Here is a 21,651-nt window from a genome sequence, read left to right on the forward strand (position 1 = left end):
TTCTTTCAATCACTATTTATGACTTAGGTCCATAGGCAAGGCTACGGATGTAGATTCACCAGTAAATTGACATCTTCACTTTTACTCAGCTCCCTCTTCACCATGATGAATTGGTACAGCGTCAACATGACTCCAGCTGAGGCTCCAATCTATCTGTCAATTTCTCGTTCCCCTCTCAGTTCACTCCTGTCCATGATCCTAAGATACCGAAACTCCTCCACTTGGGGCAGCAACTCGTTCCTGACACAGAGTGGGCACTCCACCCTTTTCAGGTTGAGGACCATGGTCACAGATTTGAAGGTGCTGATTCTCGTTCCCGCCACTTCACACTTGGCTGTGAATGGCTCCATTGAGAGATGGAGGCCACCACATGATGGCAAACCAAGCCCGATAGGACTCCTCCTTTAGCTTGATGGCTCTTTTCAGGCCTTACCACCACAACAGGCACCAACCACCTTGCGACCAGAGTTCCTTGCAACAGCCTCAACTATGGAGGTGTAAAATATTGTCCATTCTGACTCAATGTCTCCCGCAACTCTCGGAATGCTGTCGAACTGGGAGTCAGATTTCTTGAACTAGGGCCTCTACCAGGGGTCCCCAATGCACCCTATACGCCTGGGTGTGCCAGGTCCGTCTGGCATCCTCCCCCAGCACCTGATCCAACTCACCACAATGTCGTGATCAGATGATAGCTCAGCTCCTTTCTTCATCCAAGTGTGCAGAACATAGAGCCACAGAGAGCCCAAGCTTTTTAATGAGGTCAGTATCCCTCAACTTCACGCACTAACTCTTTTAAGAAATGTAGACCAAATTATTGTTGTTTGTATTTACTTATACAGCACGTCCTTTAGAATTTCCTGGAGTCTACACCAAGCCCTACTGGAATTCCTTTGAGGACAACAGCATAGTGCAGTCTAATAACAGAAGACAGGAAAAGATCAGTAAAGAAACACTTTCCCCAAGCCAAAGCAGAAATCAAACAAGAATTAAAACAGGTTGGTCTAAAGTATGATTAAACTTCCGCATGATTAATATAAATGGCACTGAAGATTACTAATATATTGGAAAACCAAAATAGTTACCACTCAGGTGACATCTTTCTGTCCAACAGCTCCTTTTCTAGACTTGCAAGAATTTGATGTAATGTGGGGAGTGATGGTAGAGAGCCCCAAAGAAATCTCAAAGAAACAGTCTAATGACAATTCTATAAACTCAGAAAATCTCTGAAAAAGTAAAAGGCAAGGAGACAGAGAATGAACAGCTAATTATTTAGTAGCTGATTTGATTTTTAATGGCTGTGCAATCACTATAGCTTAATACTTAGAAAGTCAATGTACATCTCATACAACCAAATTAGACTAATGTATACAGTACTTATGAATAAAAATAAATAATAATAAAATAATAATAAAAATGTTTCCAATGATTCAATGTGGACTTCAACCTGTTTTTTAGAAGGCTAAATTACTTTATTGTCAGCTAAAACAACCTAGATTTTAAACACTTAAAAGGCCACTAATCTAATTTAAGGATTTTTGTTTTAATGTGGCTTTGACTTTCACAACAAAACCTGTATCAAAGTACAATTTTTAATAAAATAAATAATAATATGGCTACTATTATTTAAAATGCGTTGAAATAAAAATGTTGGTTGGTTAAGTGTGAAAACAGCTTGCTTATGTTGCTAAAGACTGGCTAGATTTGACATTAACAGATGCAACAGATGTTCAAAATCAGCCACAACAGTACCAACAACAGTAAATTTCACTGAAAAGTTTTTTCAAAGCATTGGTGATAAGAAAGCTAGGCTAACACTAGCTAGCTAGCAAGCTCACAAACCTGGTGTTAAACCGAAGAAGGCACAAAAACAGTTTGTATAAGAGTAAACCATTTACTCACCAAATCAGTGTGCCATGCCAACAATAACCACTTTAGCTGAAGCTTCTCCAACTGCAGCCAGGTTTGCTCAAACTATTCCAGAAAGACCAGTACTAGAGGCAGGCAGATCGATCCAAATAACGATAGTATCGATAAAAACTTATTTTTATTGGTATTGGTATTGTTTCGATACTAGTGTGGGTCGATACTTTGTTTCCAACAGTGACTATAGAAAACTTTCTTTTGGTTTCTGTCCTCCACGTTCACTATGTAGCACACTGAATTGTGTGAAATAACAGTTTAATTTAATTTTTTTGTAAAATGAAAACATTTACCTCAAACATCGGTTATGAAAATGATGACTGTCATGTCTGTTTTATTTACAACCCACTGCACATTTAAACAACATACGTTGTGACAGAGACAGACAGACATTTAAATTTCAGGTCTCCAAAAAAAGCAAAAAACAGTTTCACAATCCATGAAAAGCTGAAAGCTGTGTTTTTTATTGTGTTAACTCATTATTGTAGAATCACAGTGATTGAGTAATCATTAAAATGTGCTCAGAATTTGAAAGCCTATGATGATTCATGTAATAAATCACGATAGACTGCTCCTACTTATGTGCATTTATAGGTTAAAAACATCAGTATCAGTATTGGCATCTGCAATACCGGCCCTAATTTTTTTTTTTTAATCGAATTAATAATAATTAATGGTGTAATAATAATTGATTAACTAATAAATAATTTTAGTTGTACCCATATGCACAGCTGGGTGATTTATTGGTATGTTTCATATAGATGATATATAAAATTCCAACAGTAATATAACCTGTAAGATAATGAAGTAAAATACAAAATATAGCGAAGCAGAAATACAGAGAGGCACAAACGGGAGCCAAAAGCTCAGGTAATGCAAGCTACTTGTGAGTTGTAAACTCCTTAAGTGCAGAATAGAGTAAATGTACTTAATTACATTCCCACACTGAAAAGCCAAATTTCCAGCTTACTTAGTTTTTCTATTTTAAGCCAACTCTAATAATCAGCTTTTTGAACAAAAAATACTGGTAACTTGTGCTGAATGCTAATAACAAGTTGATAAAAACTGAGTTCAGTCTGCTTAATATTTTTTATTAAGCACAACATTAGGTTTTACAGTGCATCCAAATGGGTTCACTGTCCTCAGACGGCCTCAGCAGTCAGCAGATCTCAATTTAACAGAGCACCTTTGGGATGCGGTGGAAAGGGAGATTCTCCTCATGGATGTGCAGCCGACAAACCTGCAGCAACTGTTTGATGCTATCAAGTCAATATGGACCAAATTCCAAGGAATATTCACAGCACCCTGTTGAATCAATGCTATGAAGAACTGAGGCAGCTCTGCAGAAAAGTACTAACAACATGTACCTGATAAAGTGGCTGGTGAGTCTATATGTAGCCATTTTTGACATATAGAAATATTGATTCATGCAGTAATGCTACAAATCTGACTTTGCAATTTCCAATATCAGTGCGAACCATGAATCAGCCCAGCACTTGTTCTTGTGTCATTAAAATGAAATCCATTCAGATAAAAAAGCCTCACAATTTGTGTGGTTTAAGTGGTTTGTATCCTTTATGGGAGTGAATCACTGTGTTGTGCAACCATTTCTGTGACAAATACAAGAGGTGACAGCATTATATCACTGCATCCGCTTGGAACATTCTGGCTTTGTAAAACAAAGCAAACTTTGGTTTACCTCACCGCAAACTCTATATATCTCAGAAACCACATAGAGACTGTGTTAAGAACCACCGGGGCATTCGTTTACACATGTGCTGTGACCTTTACCTTCCACCTTAATGAGATTTCCATTGATTCACTTTCCCTGAGAAAATAAATCAATCAGAAACGCTATCAAAAAATTGACACAACACCAGTGAACGCATCGATGGTTACGTCTTCAATGAGTCAATTGCAGGTACTATGCAACATCACGTAAACAGCCAGGTTATTGTGTTTGCTGATGAATGGGTGTGTGTGCGTGTGCATGACTCTTTAAATGCTGTTTCCATGTGTGCTCTCCCAGGTGAGATCGTGTGCCAGAGAGGAGAGCGGAAGGGTGAACTTTTCACCTGTCATGGTCAAATTAGCCCAATCTTCGCACGGTTCATTAGAGTTTGGTTGGGTTACAAGCCCGGGATGAGCAAAATCAATAGGAGTCCAAGCCACGTCAATGCTGTTTATTTATTTAAACATCTATCACAAGTGAGACTAAAGGAAGCTCACTGGAAAAAAACAAATGAAAGGAAAAAAAGAAAAAAAAACAAGTTAGAGCTCACAAATTAAATACCAAAGGCGAGCTTGTCAGGGATATCCATACTTAGCGCTACAAGCAAACTTAGAGGCAGAAGAGGTTAAGAGTGGAGAGGCTCTCTAATGCCCCTTTATTAATTAAAGGATGTGGCAGCACATTTACCCGTGACCGCGACTATGAAATAAAATGCTCCTCATCAGTTGCATCACCTCCTGTCAGCGCACATGTACACTTTTGCTCATCTTTCTATATTTCACACTCCAAATGCATGTGGCATGTGTAAGTGAATCCACAAGGAAGCCCTGATGCATCACAGTCTCTGACTTTGTTTGTGTGTGTGTGTGTGTGTGTGTGTGTATGTGTGTGTGTGTGTTTGTGTTAGGGTGTGTATGAGTGCCTGATTAGGCAAACAAAAGAATGTTTTGGAAGGCAAACGAGTGGGAGCTCAGCAATTAGATGTTTCAATTCCACTGATTGGGGATGACAGGGGCAACACACTGCGTTGAGCCTAACACAGTAAGATACACACATGCTCATACACACACGGGCTCACACACGCACAGCAGAGAATACTTTGCTTCATTTACTGCAATCCCAAATTGGATCTGATAAGCAATTAATGGTGTAATTGGCCGTTGGAGAGGTTGTCTTCTCCCTGAAGCCTAGCTGGTTCCAATGGGTGGTCGAGCGGAGAGGGAAGGATGCGTTACTGATATGGCTGGGTCAATACGAAAAGAAATTTGCAACTTGTTAGCAAGCAGAGAAGAATAATGGCACATCTAATAATTGTCAGCTGAGCTAACCAAGAATTTAAACTGCAAACAGAAAGAAAGATTTCTAATGTTCTGGGGTTTTTTTTTTTGTTTTCTTCATAAAAGTCTGTTTAAGGTTTTAATAAATTAGGCCAATATATAATACCATAATACATGCAATGTTGGCTAAGTTAAACAAGCAATGCACTGACTGCATTAACAATACATCAATGAAAGGAAAGATAACAATCATAGTTGTCATCTGTTTGTCTACTGGTTCAGCAGTCTTATAGATGCATATTAGAACATTTGCACTGCTGGATAATATGTTGCCTAACTAATACACAATTTGGGTGTAGAAACTGAATTATGTGCTCTTAAATCATGAACACACTCATGGTGCAGGAGTGTAGGAGATGCATGCATTCTGCTGGCGTGTTATTGTTAAGCCGCTTCCCAGAGGAGATTCACATCAAAACCTTTTACACAGATGGAGATACTCATGAATTCAAGCAGCTCTCTTTGTGTCTGCTTATGCTGTCTGCTAGAAGAAATAACTGACACCTGCTATATTACTGGGAAATGTATATAATAACATATAATATGGTGTATAATTTTATTGGAAAACAAAACCCGTTATTAAATATATGCAAATGACAATTCCAGGCCAACATATTATATGATCAGACTATAAGTCAACATGTGTATACAAAGGCTTAATTTCCACACACTACAGCAAGATAATAAAGCTGGTGTTATTTGAAAATTGTTCTTTAGAGCCACAAATGGCATTAAAAAATAATCAGTGTTTTATTCCACAGCGCTCAATTCCCAGGACTGTCTGTGACAGAGGTAATTCCTTGAGCAGATGTAAGGGTTTAAAATTGTCACATAAAAGTGACACATTTTAACTTAGAATACTGAAACAGGAGTAAATAGCGAATTTGATGAGGACTATTTTCATCTGGGGATTAATACGGCTGGTGTAATAAACGGTATGAAAATGGTGTGTAATGTGGATTTATTTTTATTTTTTTTTAAAGAAAAACTACAATGCCCATTTTTATGGTAATGAAGGAACATTATTTTCTGTTACAATGTTGCCACTGCTGCTACTAATAATAACCAAAATATTTTTGTGTATTTTTCTCCCCCTCCTAATTTGTCATTCACTTAAGTCTTTCAGAAATATGGCAATAATCCAATCAGCTCTCCCATACTTCCATAAAGGCTGGTGATTGATGAAGGGCACGCCCCAACATGCCCGGCAGCTGTGGCCCATACATTCATCCTCAGGCATTCTTAATGGGATTGACCTTGTAATAACCCCACCCTTTCACTTTTCATTACTTCTATCACCGTGCTCGGCTATTCAAGAGTCTTTTTCCAACAAGGAAAAAGAATTTAAATAAATAAATAAATTACTAAAACCACAGATGTTGCCCCCTGCTGCAGCGATATTGTATCTCAATGAGTCAGCAGAATTATAAATGCACAGTTCATTATTAATCTATCCAGAGTCCCAGGCGCTGTTCCAACTGGGAGAAATGTTTCTTCTCCATGCAGTGGAGCCATCAGGTTATCACATGCTCCTTCTCTCTCTCTCTGTAATTAAGCCCTCATTCCCTTTTCATTTATGCATACACAATCTTGGACATGTATTCACATTTATGAAGGCTTACCTACCCACACACACACACACACACTCCTGTTCATTCATGCACAAGGAAACCAACTTGCCAGATTCAATCCTTGGTAAGTAAATAAAAAATAAATAGGCTATTATTGGTTGCGCCTGGGTGTGTGTGGGTGATATTTGACGTCGGGATGTGTTGACTGCATGAGTCCGCGTCTCATTGCTCTGATAGTGTAGTCATGACATTTATTTGCTCAACAATATTAGTGTCAAAACAAATCTGATAGCTAATAGTCCTGCTCAACCTTTTTAACCAGGTAGGAAATAAACCCTCAGCGTTAAACCAGTGACTTCCTGTCGCTCTAGCATTGGGAATTGTTGTTAGTAAGTATATACAAATATTTTGTTTTGTTTTTTTGTTTGTTTCACATTTTCTGGGGCTGTCCACAGAAACAGCAGCATGATGCATACTTGATGTGCAGAGCAAATATCCTTTAGCCCGCGGCATGTCAACTGAATCTCCCTGGAGAAAAGACGAGAAGGAACGCCACAGTCTAGGCTGGCAGACAGAAAAAGGAAACAAAAAAGCAAGCAAAGACAGAGAGAAAGGGGACCGCAGCATAAGGAGTTGCACTTCCCAGAGCAGACATTTGACCACTTTCCTTTGATGTCCTCTATAGAGGCTTTTTGGTTCTATAGAATTCCCCGCATCACGATTTCTTTAAGCTGAAACACCCACAGACGGGCTTGTCTGCATGTAGACCTTACACAGTAGGACATCTTCAAAGCTTAGCTGAATTTAACTTTCACATTTAGAATCATGTAACAAAATATGTTTCACCTGGGTATCTCTTTTAGTGTCAGGAGAGCGCTCTGGAGGAGCATACAGCCATATAAGCTTTACCCACAACCATCAGAAAACTGGCAGTGCGAGAATGAAAGGACTTTAACCATTAAACAGGTGAGTTCAACCTAATTCCATTACTAGACATTTGATCTTAGCTGCTGTTTAATTAGACTTAGGAAAAGATCGTGACTTGGGTTCATACTCTTTCAAAACATCTGCAACAAGCCTTTCCTACATTTTCTTTATTAGCACAGTGGCAAGCTTCAGAAGAGTGATGACACCGGCAGAAAATATTTTGTCTTGTGCCACCGAGGGCCTCCAATAAAAGTCTAGCCCACTATCCCCCTCAGACATTGAAAATTTATGCCAAAGCTAAAATCTGGTGGCCCTCAGCCACACCGATCAAACTTCAGAAAATAGTTTGTGTGTTTAGAGCTACACATATATTTATACAATAACACTGTTAGCTGAAAATGCTGGTGACTTTAGGTCTTGCTTCTTCCAGTTAAATCAGTAGCAGTAACTTGAAGTCCTCAATGACCAAAGCTTCATCGATTGCGAGAAAATGAAAACGTTAAAAACACAAAAATTGCTAGAATTTAGAAAAATAATGACGTAAGTTTAACTGTCGCAGTAAGCACACATTGCACAGTTTAAAAGTCGTAAAAAGGAACAAAACCATGAGCATCATTTACATGAATAATGTTTTTCTTGGAGACAGACTTTATATATTTTATCAAATGCAAAAAAGGGGTAGCTCTTTAAAAGCTATGTGCAGTAACCTGTGCTCTGAGAGCTATGCTTACATTTCGCTACTGTTTAATGAAATTTTTTACTACTATCTATATTTAATATATTATTTATTTCTGCAGTTCTTGTAAAAAGGGATACATTCAGCTATCAGATTTACTGCACAAATATAATAGACAAAAAAAAAAAAAAAAAAAAAAACAGGGGTCAAAGGTGCAGTAATGTTTATGCTTTGCGAACACTTGAAAATAACCGAAAAAGATTTTCTTTTCATCATTAGCTGGAATGCATGAGTAAGGTGCCACGAAACAGCAGGAAAAGGTGCCTATTATACACCATTATGCATACTTTAGTTGTTTATTGCTATAGTGAATAACAGCAGAGGGGGTTCATATTTGACGTTTCTGAGAATGTCGAGTCATTATCGTCTCCTCAGATGTTCTGCTTTGCTCTAAATGTGATTTTCTAAACAATATTTGACTAATTAGAGCTAAGTAAAGATCATGAGGACAGCTTTAGTATGTGTCTGAGACATCATCACCAAATTAATATTTAATATACTAATAAAATGTCAGTTTGTATTAAGAGATGTTATTTTTTTTTCTGTATTCTCTTTATTGAGTGGTACAATGTTCAAGAAAAATTAGTAGAAGCAAACCATTTTCAAAGCTGCAATGGCGTGAGTGCATGACTACTAATCCCTGTGAGCACCCAGGTCCCATCTTTCCTTTCCTGTGATAATAGTTAAATTTGTGGAAAGAATGTTGATGAGTTATCCTACTGAGAAAGATCTGAGGATGAGCCTGCCACCGCCACCACCTGCTTCCATAGCACTGATGCCCAGACTCGTTTCTTTTATCCCCAAACCTTCCCCTTTCTCTGTCTTCTTCTTCTTCTCCCTTTTAAGGGCTAGCATGGATTTAGTAAAAGCCTTGCACTTTTTCTGCATTTTCCCCTGTTCTCTATTTTTTTCCGTCTCCATCAGATGTCTCTGTTCCTGCCCATCTGCCTCTTTTTGTGACAAATAAACTCACCGCATACCCTTCCCCCTCGCTCCACTTCTACCTTGTTTCCCATCCCCACCCTCCTGCTAGACATCTGAGCCAACAATCAATGCCATTTCATTCCGGTGAGGGGACAAATGGAATTCCAGCTGAGAGCGCGGCAGCAGGCGACGACTCCTCCTGCCCTCCCCTTGTTCTGCTGCAGAGACCCCAGATTTCACCAGGTCACTACCACCTCCTCACACATGCACGTGGGGCTAGTCAAAGATGCAGGCGCACTATGATCCGTTTGCTATTTCGATGCTGTGGAGCTGAATGCGCTAGTGACCTGAAGAAGAATTGAATGGATGGATGGAGTTGCTAATAACTCCTCTTTTCGCCAACTGGTTCTGTATTTTCATCTTTTTTCATAGCTATTGCTAGTAAATAAAGATCTTAGACTTTCTGTAATATACATTTATCTAACTCTATATATTGTAGTATCTGAAGGTGAATAGCATTTACCTCGGTGACGAAAATGTGGTATGATTATCTCTTGCTGCTTTTAATATTAAGCAACAGCAGTAGGAATTGTTAGACTGACATTAGCAGTAACTTAATGCAGCAGTAACACAGTGTAAATAGAGCAATCAAATAGGTAGGTAGGAAACTGAATCTAGTGTAGGAACAAAAGACTGCCACAACTAATGAGATTTGATGCGCAGTGAGATATTGACTGACTAAGTATAAATACCTGCAGACCATAAAGTAGAGCCTGAATGATGAATTATGCTATTCATAAGACGGATACAGATACTGATATTTGGTCATTTAACAATCCTATATTCTGATATACCGGACACTTTTCTTATTTTCAGACAAATGAAACAGGAGCAGATTTCATTTGTTATGTGTAATTATTAATTCACTCTTTTACACTCTGCCCAACACTCATAACTTATCTGAAGGGTGGTTCTCCCATCTCTTAGTTTTTTTAGTTTTCATTTACCAGCATTATAGATAAATAAAATAAACATTTAATACTAGCTGATAATATCAACACACTGATAAATGTCTCAGGCTCTATCGAAAAGCTATGTTTTAAAGTTCATTTTTACTTTTTTTTTTTTTTGGGGGGGGGGGGGGGGTTTGCTACTTTTTTCTGTTACATTTTTTACTTTCAAAAATAAGCAAATAACCCCCATCCACATAAATAAATGATAAATGAGAGGTGAAGGTGAAGTAGAAGAAATTCAGCAAGTTCTGTGTCTATTTAGCAACATTTAGGTTCAAGCATTTAAAATGTCTCTGAGTGAATAAATTGGCCTTGACTTGTCCTGGTTATTTGTAAGCGTCCTCAGAACTCGGTGTTCTTAGCAAGGAGGAGGACTGCGAAGAAACTGCACAAGCTACTGGACTCGCTGATTGACTCACTGAGCACAGAAACACAACAGCAACGAGGACTCACTGTGACAATTAAAAGATGAAATCAAAAGCAACCAGGAAGGTGCAAATTACTACTTTCTGTGACATTTTGGGAGTGTTCAGCTTTAATACAAATTCTCTGCTATTTACTGAAGCACTGAAAATCTTTATCTAAATTTACTAGCCTAAGTTATAGTTCTGGGTAAATTAAACTCTAACCATCGCAAATGATATCTGCAGCAGGTAGAGCCCAGATGTTGACTACTGTGAGGCTTGTGTCCACCTCTAGCTTCAGCTGTCAATGTTATCTTGCGATAACAGCGAGACAGACTAGTCCATTTCTCTGCCTGACAATGAATGAACACAATGGGTATTATAACGTATTAATAGCCGGCTTCCTGATTCACAGCTCAAAGATGTGTTTCATTAAACCCAACCACAATGTGCCAACCAGAAATAGCACTAAATCGAAGCAGCGAGAGGAGAGAACACGCCTGACAGAAACATCGTTGTTAGAGATCTCAGCACGCTCACAAGAAATTACATGTGAAAATACAGTCAGTCTGCACTAGGCTTAGATTTACTGTCAAGCTACTTTTTTTTTTCTTCCCACATGAAAATTGCCACAGTGGGTTTTTATTGTTATACATAAATATAGACAAGTCCTTGCAAAACAACTCTAAAGTGTGTTTTCTGGTTCAGGCGGTGTTTGTTATGACAAAAAAAAATAATTCATAGCCATTTTGTGTCTGCCACCATCTGGTTAAAGCTAGGGTATGTTTCGGCAACTGTATGGTCCAATGAGATCATTTTTTCTGAAACTGCAAACCCTCCCAACCATCTAACACATCTAAGTGCATGTAGGTGACAAGAGAGTGTGTAACCACAACTGTACGGAACATGATATCAGCATTACATATGATATATTCTGAGTATTACATTGTCACTACACATTTGCTGTTACACCCCTGTTTACACAGTAGAACTATTAACTTAACAAATGGACACAAAATAAATATCACCACATTGTTTTTCAAATCTCAGCACCACTCAAACCCCCATTGTCCTTAATCTCTTTACGTCACCCCAACACTTCCATTACTGCACCTCACTATCCGCCAGCTGCGTGGGGCTCCCTCAGGCATAGCTCTATGTGGATATCTGGCCAGCTGTGGCCTTCTTCCTAAGCAAAAGAGAAATAGTGATGAAGAGGAGGGCGGAGGAGAAAAAAAAAAAAGAGGCCAAGCAGAAAGTGAGTAAGGGAGAGAGTGAGTGACTGACCAGCTGTGAGGACCCATTTCCCTCTTTTGTAACACTGCACAGTCTATCGAGAGTGAACCCATAAAGAAGTAAGGAAAGAAATAAGAGGTTGAACACACTCGAACACGCATTATGAGCACACACACAAACACATACACACAAACTAAGAGACTGTATAACATATCCTGGCACAGAGAGTGTCATTTGGTACAGCAATTGAACAATTCCAAGATGCCCGATATGACTGAATAAGCACAGTGAGCGCAGCAGTACTCAGTGGAATTATTAATGAATGCACTGACATTTCTTTTAATCACCATGCCCTGTTAGATGCAGTCCAGAACTGTGGGAGGTGTGAGCGAGTGAGATAGGGAGAGAGGGAAAGGGGGGGGGGGGGGGGGAGGAGGAGTGGTAACAGATAATGAAAAACATAATGCATCAGCATACGGTGGATTGTGCAAAGGATGGCAGAAATAAGTCGGTGATCCCCGAGGGAAAATTCAGCCCCATGTTAGAGCAGCCCAGGAGGTCCAGCTAACATTAACACACATTATACGCTAGGCCAGATTTACAGCAGGACACCCATCACATGCTGTTAGCATCTCTGCTCCTTTTAGTCTGTTGGTTCAAATTTTTATAACCAGGTTTATTTACGTAAACCTGGTTATGAGGCTGATGCATTCTAGTCCAACAATTCCTAATTTGCTTAATGTACATATATGTGTCTGACGTACACGAAATAAGCTGACGTATAAGGTAAGTAAATGACCACAGGTGGTGTTTCTGCAGAACAGGCACATTTTCCTCCTCTACTGGCTCCCTTCTACCTCCCCTTTTAAAGGCATATGCTTCAAATATTTGCATTATGCATTACAATGGCCGCAGATTAATCTGCTCCTTGATTTAAATTAGTGGCATTCAGATATTGAATTAAATCACCATCTCTTTGCGAGCTGCATTAAGTGCAATCAACAAGGGGGACTGGAAAATTACATTTCCTTTAACAAAATTTGCATATTGCATTGGCACTGGTAATGCATTCAGCTCCCTGGCAAAGAATGAGCTCACTCGGTTCCAACTGTTAAAGTCAGCTGAGTAAAGTCTCCCTCGCTTCCTCTGTGCTCGTAGCTGCTGGGTTTTTCCTTGAGGATCCATAATCCACGCGATTTGCTGTCATTTCGACAAAAGTCAAAATTAGATAAATTTTGTTTTGTAAACCGCAACACGACAAATATGTGGGACAAGCATTAGAAACTGCGGCCGCGCAGTGTCTGTTGGTGGTGCGATTGTGAGATTAAGTCGAGCCCTTTACCGCGTTCACACGTGTACACACGCTTCAGGCGGACTCACAAATAATTAGGAGGGTGCTTACTAACACGTTAGTGACTCACATGTAAGCGACGTGTTATGCCGTCAAAACTTCTGCTACCTTTTCCGTAAGCGTTTTAATTCTCAATAATTCTGACAAGCAAGCAGAAGTGCTGTCATGTCTTTCTGTCACAACCAATTAAAATCCTTCTTCCTTGAGAGTGCAGAATTTAGGCCCCGCGTCCCCAATCGCTGAACCACACCTGTTTTTTCTGATTCTCCTCTAAGCCACATCAGTCAGTTCAAATGCACCTGCCGCCATTAAAAGAAGCCTCAAATTTCCTCCCCCCCCCTCCTCTCCTCTCACCTCTTGCTGTCAGCTTGAGTCCACTCCTCACTAACATCGCCATCCACAAAGCCTACTACTCACTATACTCCATAGACAGTTGAGCTGACATTAAGGCAGCTGGATTTTCTCTCAATCCGCTTAAGACATCAGACGCTGAGTGACTTTGTTCCATTTTTTAAAGAAGCATTTTAATACTGCTGCTTTCATGTCTGAGTGCCTCCCCACTGTTACAGATATTGAGTTGGTAGACTGCCGCATGACAGGTAGTCAGACATGTCGAATAAGAGCGATGAAGTGCTTCTAAATTTGTCCTACTTACTTTAGTTTGATGGTCCCAACATTAATGAAGTCTGGTGATGGATCGCTGTATATCGATATTAGCTGGGAGGTTTATCGTGTGAATTGAAGAAATATCATCCAACAAGATGAAGAAGTTTAACTTAAAGAGTTCCACACACAAAATATATGCAAAGCTATAGTTACCTGTATTAGGCAAATTAAATATTTATCTGAGGAAATGCAATGCCTACTAACTAAGGTTTGGACTGAGCTGAAGGTCTCATTTTGTATGCTAAGAAAAGTACATGGAAAAATATATCCTCAAGCAGTTTGTGGCAGTGTGCACGTTCACAAAAGGTGCCTCTTCACCCCACAAAACCTTATCGGTCCAGATGAAGGGACTGTCCTTTCTCTTCCAGGACTTGAATTTCTTCCAACCTCATTCCAGCGCAGACTCGGGGGTTAGCAAATCCAAACTTGTCATTTTCTGACTGTTTTTCTATTTCAAAAGAAGTAGGGGGAGAAGAGGAGAGGAGATAGTGGGAGACCAGGGATGAGGCAGCTTGTCTGATGTGAATGTGTTTTCTGTGTTATCACTCTGAGTGGCTTGGTTCCTATGCTGGTCTGATAACATGCTGCCTCTCTTCGGCTTTTTTCTTACTGTCTGCCACTCCAACACACAGTCATTTTGTGTCAACGCTGCTCGGCGCCGGTTTGAACAAAAGTCAGATGCTGTCCGTGCTGCTTGGTCAGAGTTCACAACTCTTTCTGCTGTGCCATCTTTTCTACAATAGCAACAGGTTGAAAGACTTAACCTGTCATCACCTTAAGGGTATGACCACCGGGAACAGTTTGTATGATGCAACTACTAAGAAAAGAGAAGCATACTGTAACTGTATGAAAATAAGCTCTGACTGATATTTCTCTACCTGCTTCCTGCAATGCAATTTGCACTTTGCCACAAGTCTCTCCCTCCAAGCTCTCTCTCATATTGCTAAAAGTGAAAGTCCCTTGAGGAAAAGTCAAGCGTGTTTCACATAAAGACAGCTCCATTACTTCAGTACATGCAACATGAGCTTGAGTGATATAACCATTGCCGGTGACATCCATCAATGGATGGTAGCTGCAAATCACATACTTGGCTTACCTAAATCTGACCTTTACAGGTCATAGTTTCCCAATACTTAATCCAATATGAGATATATATGGGGTAAACGAACCCTCCAAACGAACACAGGAAATGGTTAACAGTGCCTTTAGCCTTTTAGTACTTCCATATAGTAAGCACATGGGACAACGCAGAGAATTATGTGGGGATTAGGCTCATAATCAATCAAATAGATTAGAGGCAGTGACAACAGTGCAAGCAGTGGTACCATGTAGGGTCCACAGTCAGCCATAGCAGGAAGTGTTGAATGTTTTGACTGTGATTGGCTACAGAGGGGGGTCTGCTAGAAAGAAGCAGCACTGCAGTCAGTCCTACATCGTAAATCAAGCTCCGTGCTCCCTTAGATTGGTTTAAATAGAACTTCTCTTTTGGGCCTCAACTGGGTCCCTGGGCTTATTAGAGCCTCATACTGAGAGAATAACCAAGCTTGCTATTCATCAGAAAGGCCTTAAAAAGGAAAGCCTGGCCAGAGCTATTCTTTTGCAGCATCCATTTAGATCTCTTTACATACCCCTAAGTGCAAAACACTGCACATTTGTAGCACTGCACACTGGTTTTGTTTTGAGAATGCATTTGCTGGGGGATTTGGTTCAGACTTACAGGAAAATATCTTTCAAACTAGTTTTTCATCACACTGAGGTTAGGAGTGCCATGTTTGGCAGGGGTGTATGTGCTCTGGTCTGTATTTCGGAGGCTAGAGCCACAGGTAACTTTGCACAACCCCGATGCAACACAACACAGCTTTACTTTGGCTTTTTAAGTGAAATGGAGCTTCAACAAAATCAAATTTACACATGCTTTTCTATGGCCTGTAGTGCCATTTGTCTAACCAGCCTTTTGGCTGATGGTTATAGACAAGAGAAAGAAAATAGTTTCAACATGAAAGTGGTCACAACAAGGTTTGAGAATTGTGAGAGTAACCTGGTCACGATTTCCAGGAGGAGAAATTCCTCCCGGAACTCATTTTTACTGAAGTTTTTCCCAAATACAATGCTTAACAAATTCATTAGACCACCACCAACAATACTGGTAAGTGCCAAAATTATTTTTTCACATTTTTAGACGCAAGCTCTTTAATCAAATTGAAATTATTTAGCTTCATTCCCGAACAGAAAAATTAGTTTTAATGGTTAAAATTTTTGCTTAATTAATTTCTCACTTTTCAGAGAAGTCCAGTGTGGGGTTTGAGCACATATGCTGGAGCGTTTATGGCCACAAACTTCAGATCATTCAAAACAGCAGACATTGAATGTGTTTTCTTTGTGGTTTTTGGTAGTAGGCAATTACAAAAAAGACTAAACCTATTTTCCAACAAGTGTGAGTGAATATGAAAGATCACGGAGAACGTACAAGCTTAGAGGAAAACAACGCTAAGGCTGTGAAGAGCATAGACGCTAAACTATAGCAACAAAAGCCGAACAACAAATGTTGTTCAAACTCAGTCCTGTCTACACAGCCGCTCTTTTATCTAATCAATATAGATGGTGCTTTGAACAAATCCAATGTACACATAAAGACAGTCTCATAGGGGGGCTTTTCAACTCAGGGCATTTTTTGAATCTTATCTAAGTGGCACACTACCCTGTCCAAGCTTTTTATGACAGGTTATTTCATCTCAGTGTGTCACTAACAGCTCTGAGATTACTTAGACACCTCCATTATGTTACAGAGCTGTTTTACAGCCAATTACCCTACCAATCTGCTGTGGGGTTTTTGTGTTTCAGAATATGCAGTATAACAATATTGGCAAATTGTGGTTATTTTATCAACAAGAAATCAAAAAGCCTTTGATATCTGATAGCGCATCATGTAGATGCAGCAGCTTGGCTTATTGCAGCACGGGAGTCACCTATAAACACAGGCAGCTTTACATCACTAACAGTGGCTTCAGCTTAATTCTGCTGCGTCAGCAAAACCCAGAGGACTACACCATGGTGTTCTGCAGAATCTCCCAGCAAGACTGAAGAAAATGTAAAAGTGCCTTTTGTGCCTTTTTGGATGTGCAAAGAAGAATATGCTGACTCAATTTGATAAAGTTTTATCAACTTCCTCAACATTGATGAACTTGCTGAAAGGCGCAGATATTGTGGACTTAGTTTTTATTGTTCTGTTCACATTAATAAACTAAAGGATGCTTGCTACTGCACATCATACAGCCCATATTAAAACCTTTTGATCAAATCCACCACTGATTAAACTCGACCTCGAACTCGACAACGTATTCTGGTGAGACATTATGCTGAATGATGTGCCGAATACCTGTTTCTTAAAGCGTGAGAGCCCACTGATGCAGCTCCTATTGATTTTTCCTGTCTATTTATTTCTCCCTCATGCAGAGTGTCCTCAAGCCTAACCTGCTCCGGCTGATAAACACAAGCCGTCAATGCAGGGTGAGGTGGCGGGATTAGGCGGGGACATCCTTCAAAAGGTCTCTGTCTTGTTCACAGAGGCAGGGTCAACAGGAGCACCGGGGAACAGCCGAGCTCGTCCTGAATCTGAGACGAGGTGACAGGGGAGGAATGGCAGGTGATAAGCCTGCACGGTGAAGGGCATTCGTGTTGGTGCGTTGTCAGAGATAATGGGTTCAGAGGTAGGCCAAAAGGTCGGACAGAAGACATGCACGTGCATGGATGCAGTGCTAAACTCAACTGTACACACAAGACACAAACACCGACCCCAAAGACAAAGCATCATTGTTATGTGTATGCAAACATACTGATAATCTTATTTAACTTAATGACTGAATGACCTTTTTAGTCATTTAGGGAACACATATGTAGATGGTAGTGCTGGAAATTTTTATCTTCCACTGATATTGCATTTTTATGGTTTCCTGATTAACTTTTGCAACACAGAAGAAGAGAAAGTTAAAGATGCTCCATTACCCAAAAATGTAATACTAGTATGGGAAGTGGCACAGAACATGCAGCACATTAAACTACTTTCTTGTGTTAAACAGGATGAGTGGAGATGAGGTGGCTAGCCAAAACTGAAGAAAATGTTATGGTTAAGCCTTAAATAACACTACTGGTGCAGTTTTTAATACTCAACATCACAGACTGTGTATAATAGTAGACACGGTGAAATCTTAAGGCCTTAAGCCGAGCATTTTGACTGTTTCCATCATTTTTTTAACATGACATGACAAAGGAGGTGTGAATCTAAAGCTTGATTTAGACTTCTGCAGGAAATCTACATCCTAACTGATGGTGCAACTGGAAACTCCTTTTATCCCTCCGTCGCAACCTTCCACATCAATCAAGTCGAGGTATCCGTCAACCCGATGTGTACATTTCTCAGGATGTGCACATCAGGTAGAAGGTTGTGGTGTAGAGTTAAAATAGAGTTATGACATAAGTTACAATGGTGTAGCTCTGACGCAGAAGTATAATTCATGTGTAACCGATCACAAGTTAGCCCTTTCCTAAAGTCATCAAGAAAGTGTTAACTGAAGTCACAGCCAAGCGAGTCCAATGTGGGCTGCTTGTCATCTTCACAGCAGCTAGAGGTCAACAGGGTGCACGTCCACATTGGCTTCATTTTTCTAACTTGGAAGCTACTTAGATCTTTTACATACAGTCTGTGCTTTCAGTGTATTCATCCTGCATGACAGCTTCACCTTCGCATTCCACACAGCAGCAGAGCCGAGTGGGAATTAAATCATTTACCAACCAGTCCCTGTTACTATCATTGTCACCACCTGCTGCAGGGGCTAACCAGCACGCGTCATATTTCCACAAAGAGCCTCACAGACATCAATGCAGGAGTTTAATGCAGCAATCTAGCTGGTGTTTTTCAATTAAAGTGCATGGATATGGGATAGGCAGTCGGGCTGCCTCCGTTGACAGGTCAGTAATTATAGGTGCTCCATTTGAGCTATCACTCTCACGTAATGGCAGACCTGTCACGCTCACAGCTCCGATGATACATGCATTCATCACCACAACTGTCTGGACACTCCAACTGCACAGAACACGCTCGACTTTGCGTTCATCACAAGTCAGTGGCAAAAGCTGCTTGGAGCTGAATCATCGTGCTCCATCACAAGATGCTGCAACGTGTGACAAATCTACTGCTGTGGTCCAATTATCATTACACATCTGGAGACTTTCACTTGGTGACAGATGTCTGTTTCACTGGGATCTGTTCCATTAAACTTCGTTTTAGACAGATGTGTTACACTTTATCTCCATGTTTAAAATTAACCATCAAGACCATTAACACTCGAAACACAAAGTGTCAGAAAATGATGGAAACCAGATGTTGCGGCAGATCGCTTCTCAGTGAAATAAGCAAACTAAAAGAATCATGATCACCATCTTATTATTGTGTGGTGGGTGCTGAGGCACCTAACAGGTAGCGTTTTTAATTCTAATCAAAGATTCATTTTGGTTTTAATTCTGATGCATAAATATTTTTCTCCAAGTAACAACAGGAGGAAGTTTGCTGGATAAGAGGAAACTCCTCCAACAGTGCAAATCATTCAAAGGATGAAAAAGAAGTCATAGCTTTTATGGGCTTATTCAGATAATAGTTGTAGAGGTGAGTTAGTGTAACACTGAGCATTTTGTAAAGCAACCGCAACAAAGCAGAATAATGCATCCTCCACTGGCAAACCTTTCTTTTTTTTTTCCTCCAGAAAAATGACTTGAGCAGAATGTGATGAATTCAGCTTAAGATGGATGACACTGCAGAAGGAGAAAGACTCCTGTGCACCGGCTCCTCTTTGCTCTGCTTTGTTTTCCTTGAGCTCCAGAGTCAATATTCTAAAACCTTACTACACTCTTTCACCCTAAAAATCACGGGAGTGGGGGGGGGGGGGGGGGGCAGGGGGGTGGGGGGTGGGGGGTAGGATTGAAAAATCTGTGAAAGCTGGAAATACCTGCACCAGTGGAATCAGAGGCACTTTAAAGCATCAAACAGAAGAGCTGACTCTCCCAGCCGGGCAATTTGAGAACAATCAGTGTGAATTGTCGAGGCGCTCCTTCCAGCAAGACAGAGGCAATGGTACCATTGTTCATGTCAGCAGTGCTAAACATGCTACCACAGGACTGCACAAGAGGAGAGAGGAGGAAAGGATGGATGCATGCACGCTGATGGTGCACGGAACGGGGGGGAGCAGAAAAGTTTTGAACCGAGTTCAACCCCACCCCCCAAAAGACACAAAACAAAGCAACTTTTGTCTCCATATTAGGTTTCTCGCATTTAAATTGACCGCGGAGCTTTTGGTCGATTGCCTCAATGATTTGCTCTGTTGCCCGTGTTCTCAGCTCGCCACTGAACACTTAAATTTCCACAGGCTGCTCCTACAGAAATCCATCTCAATCAATCAAGTCACAAATAGCCAGGCAACTTCACACCACAGCCAAAAAGCTGTTTGATGCATTTAGCCACTGTAACCGTGTGGACAGATTATACATTGCGCAGCAGGTAACTACAGGGAAGATTCCTCACTAGCAACATTTGATAATACCGAAGAGTCCCTGAACTCATTGCATAACTGGAAAAAGAGGCCAAGGCCATGGGGAATAGTAGCAGAGGAAGCCTTCACTATCTCCCAATACCTAATTTAGTACACTGACCAGGGCATTAGAACCTGTCAGACTGAGTTTAACTTGGGCAGGTATCCATCCACACGGCACAGGATACTTCATTTCATCCATGAGTGAATGGGCAACAGCAGGGAAAAAAAACTACTGCCACAGAGAGGAGAGAGAGAGGTGCTGTGAGTGTGTAGGTGTACAGAAACAGTTTTTCCAGTCAAAAGACAGTCTTCAGGTTTAGGCTGCAGGTTGGCGGAGACAAAATTGCATGTATGCATACGGTAAAAATTCCTAATGGCTGTGATCCCTGATTATGTCTAAGAATCCACTCTACTTCTGAGCACTTTTAAGAGTGCAGAAGGTCTCAGTAAGTAGAATTACAGGATTCAGTCACTTGAAGAAACTCTACCTACTAAATGCAATAGCTGCCTTGTGTAAGGGCCTCCATTAGAAATGTTATGTGCACATTAAGATCCTCAAGATGAAAGAAGGTATAAAAAGGGAAACTCTTCTGGGAAGTGCGTCATTATATACAATAGCAAAAAACCTATCTGTAACTACAGAATGAAATTTACAGTTGAAAGAAGTAGAGTACAATAAATAAAAGGTAATACTTTGAGAAATAGTTTAACCTGTGCAAGATTTAAAAGTTTTGCTACTCAGTTATAGCTCACTCCAGTAATTAAACTGCCTCTGACTTTAAATGCAATTAAAAGGTGTCAAAACATCATTCTGGGTACTTCACAGGTTTACCTCGAGAACCTCGAAAACATTACTGAAGCTCATTAAAAGCGTTAGCTATATTATCAACCTCAGCTTTTCTGTCATATTTGCTTTGCATATTTGCTAAATTTGTTTGTTTGTTCATACTGAGAATAAAAATCGTTGCATATATAAGCGAGCCATACGTGGTTATTATATTTACGCACATGGAATCTGATTACAATGAATCTCCAATCATAGCTCTCGTAACATTAGTGCGCGCAAACAAAAGAAATTCCTTGTAGCGGTTCTCATTTCAGTGCAACCGTTTCAAGTGTTACGCAACCATCGCAGAAAAGAATACCTGTTGCTTTTCATTTTCACACACTCTTCTGTGGTAAAAGCCATGACAGGATTTAGACTTTTTGATCAGACACGGCGGTTTCACAGTACATACATTAATAGTAGAGAC

The 21,651-nt window shown here is 40.2% G+C and overlaps 1 protein-coding gene and 1 long non-coding RNA gene across 3 annotated transcripts in view; both read right to left on the minus strand.

Annotated features, from left to right (window-relative positions):
• The window catches only part of LOC146519032 (uncharacterized), a 38,628-nt gene extending 18,867 nt beyond the window's left edge, over positions 1 to 19,761 (minus strand). Inside the window, exon 1 of the long non-coding RNA XR_014874250.1 lies at positions 14 to 19,761. This is a non-coding gene — a long non-coding RNA (uncharacterized LOC146519032). The remainder of the gene's footprint in view (positions 1 to 13) is intronic.
• The window catches only part of LOC146519031 (cadherin-4-like), a 217,642-nt gene that overhangs the window by 151,066 nt on the left and 44,925 nt on the right, over positions 1 to 21,651 (minus strand). The gene's annotated exons all lie outside the window — the stretch shown is intronic.

Source organism: Neolamprologus multifasciatus, chromosome 5, assembly GCF_963576455.1.
Source record: "Neolamprologus multifasciatus chromosome 5, fNeoMul1.2, whole genome shotgun sequence".
NCBI classification, from domain to species: domain Eukaryota; kingdom Metazoa; phylum Chordata; class Actinopteri; order Cichliformes; family Cichlidae; genus Neolamprologus; species Neolamprologus multifasciatus.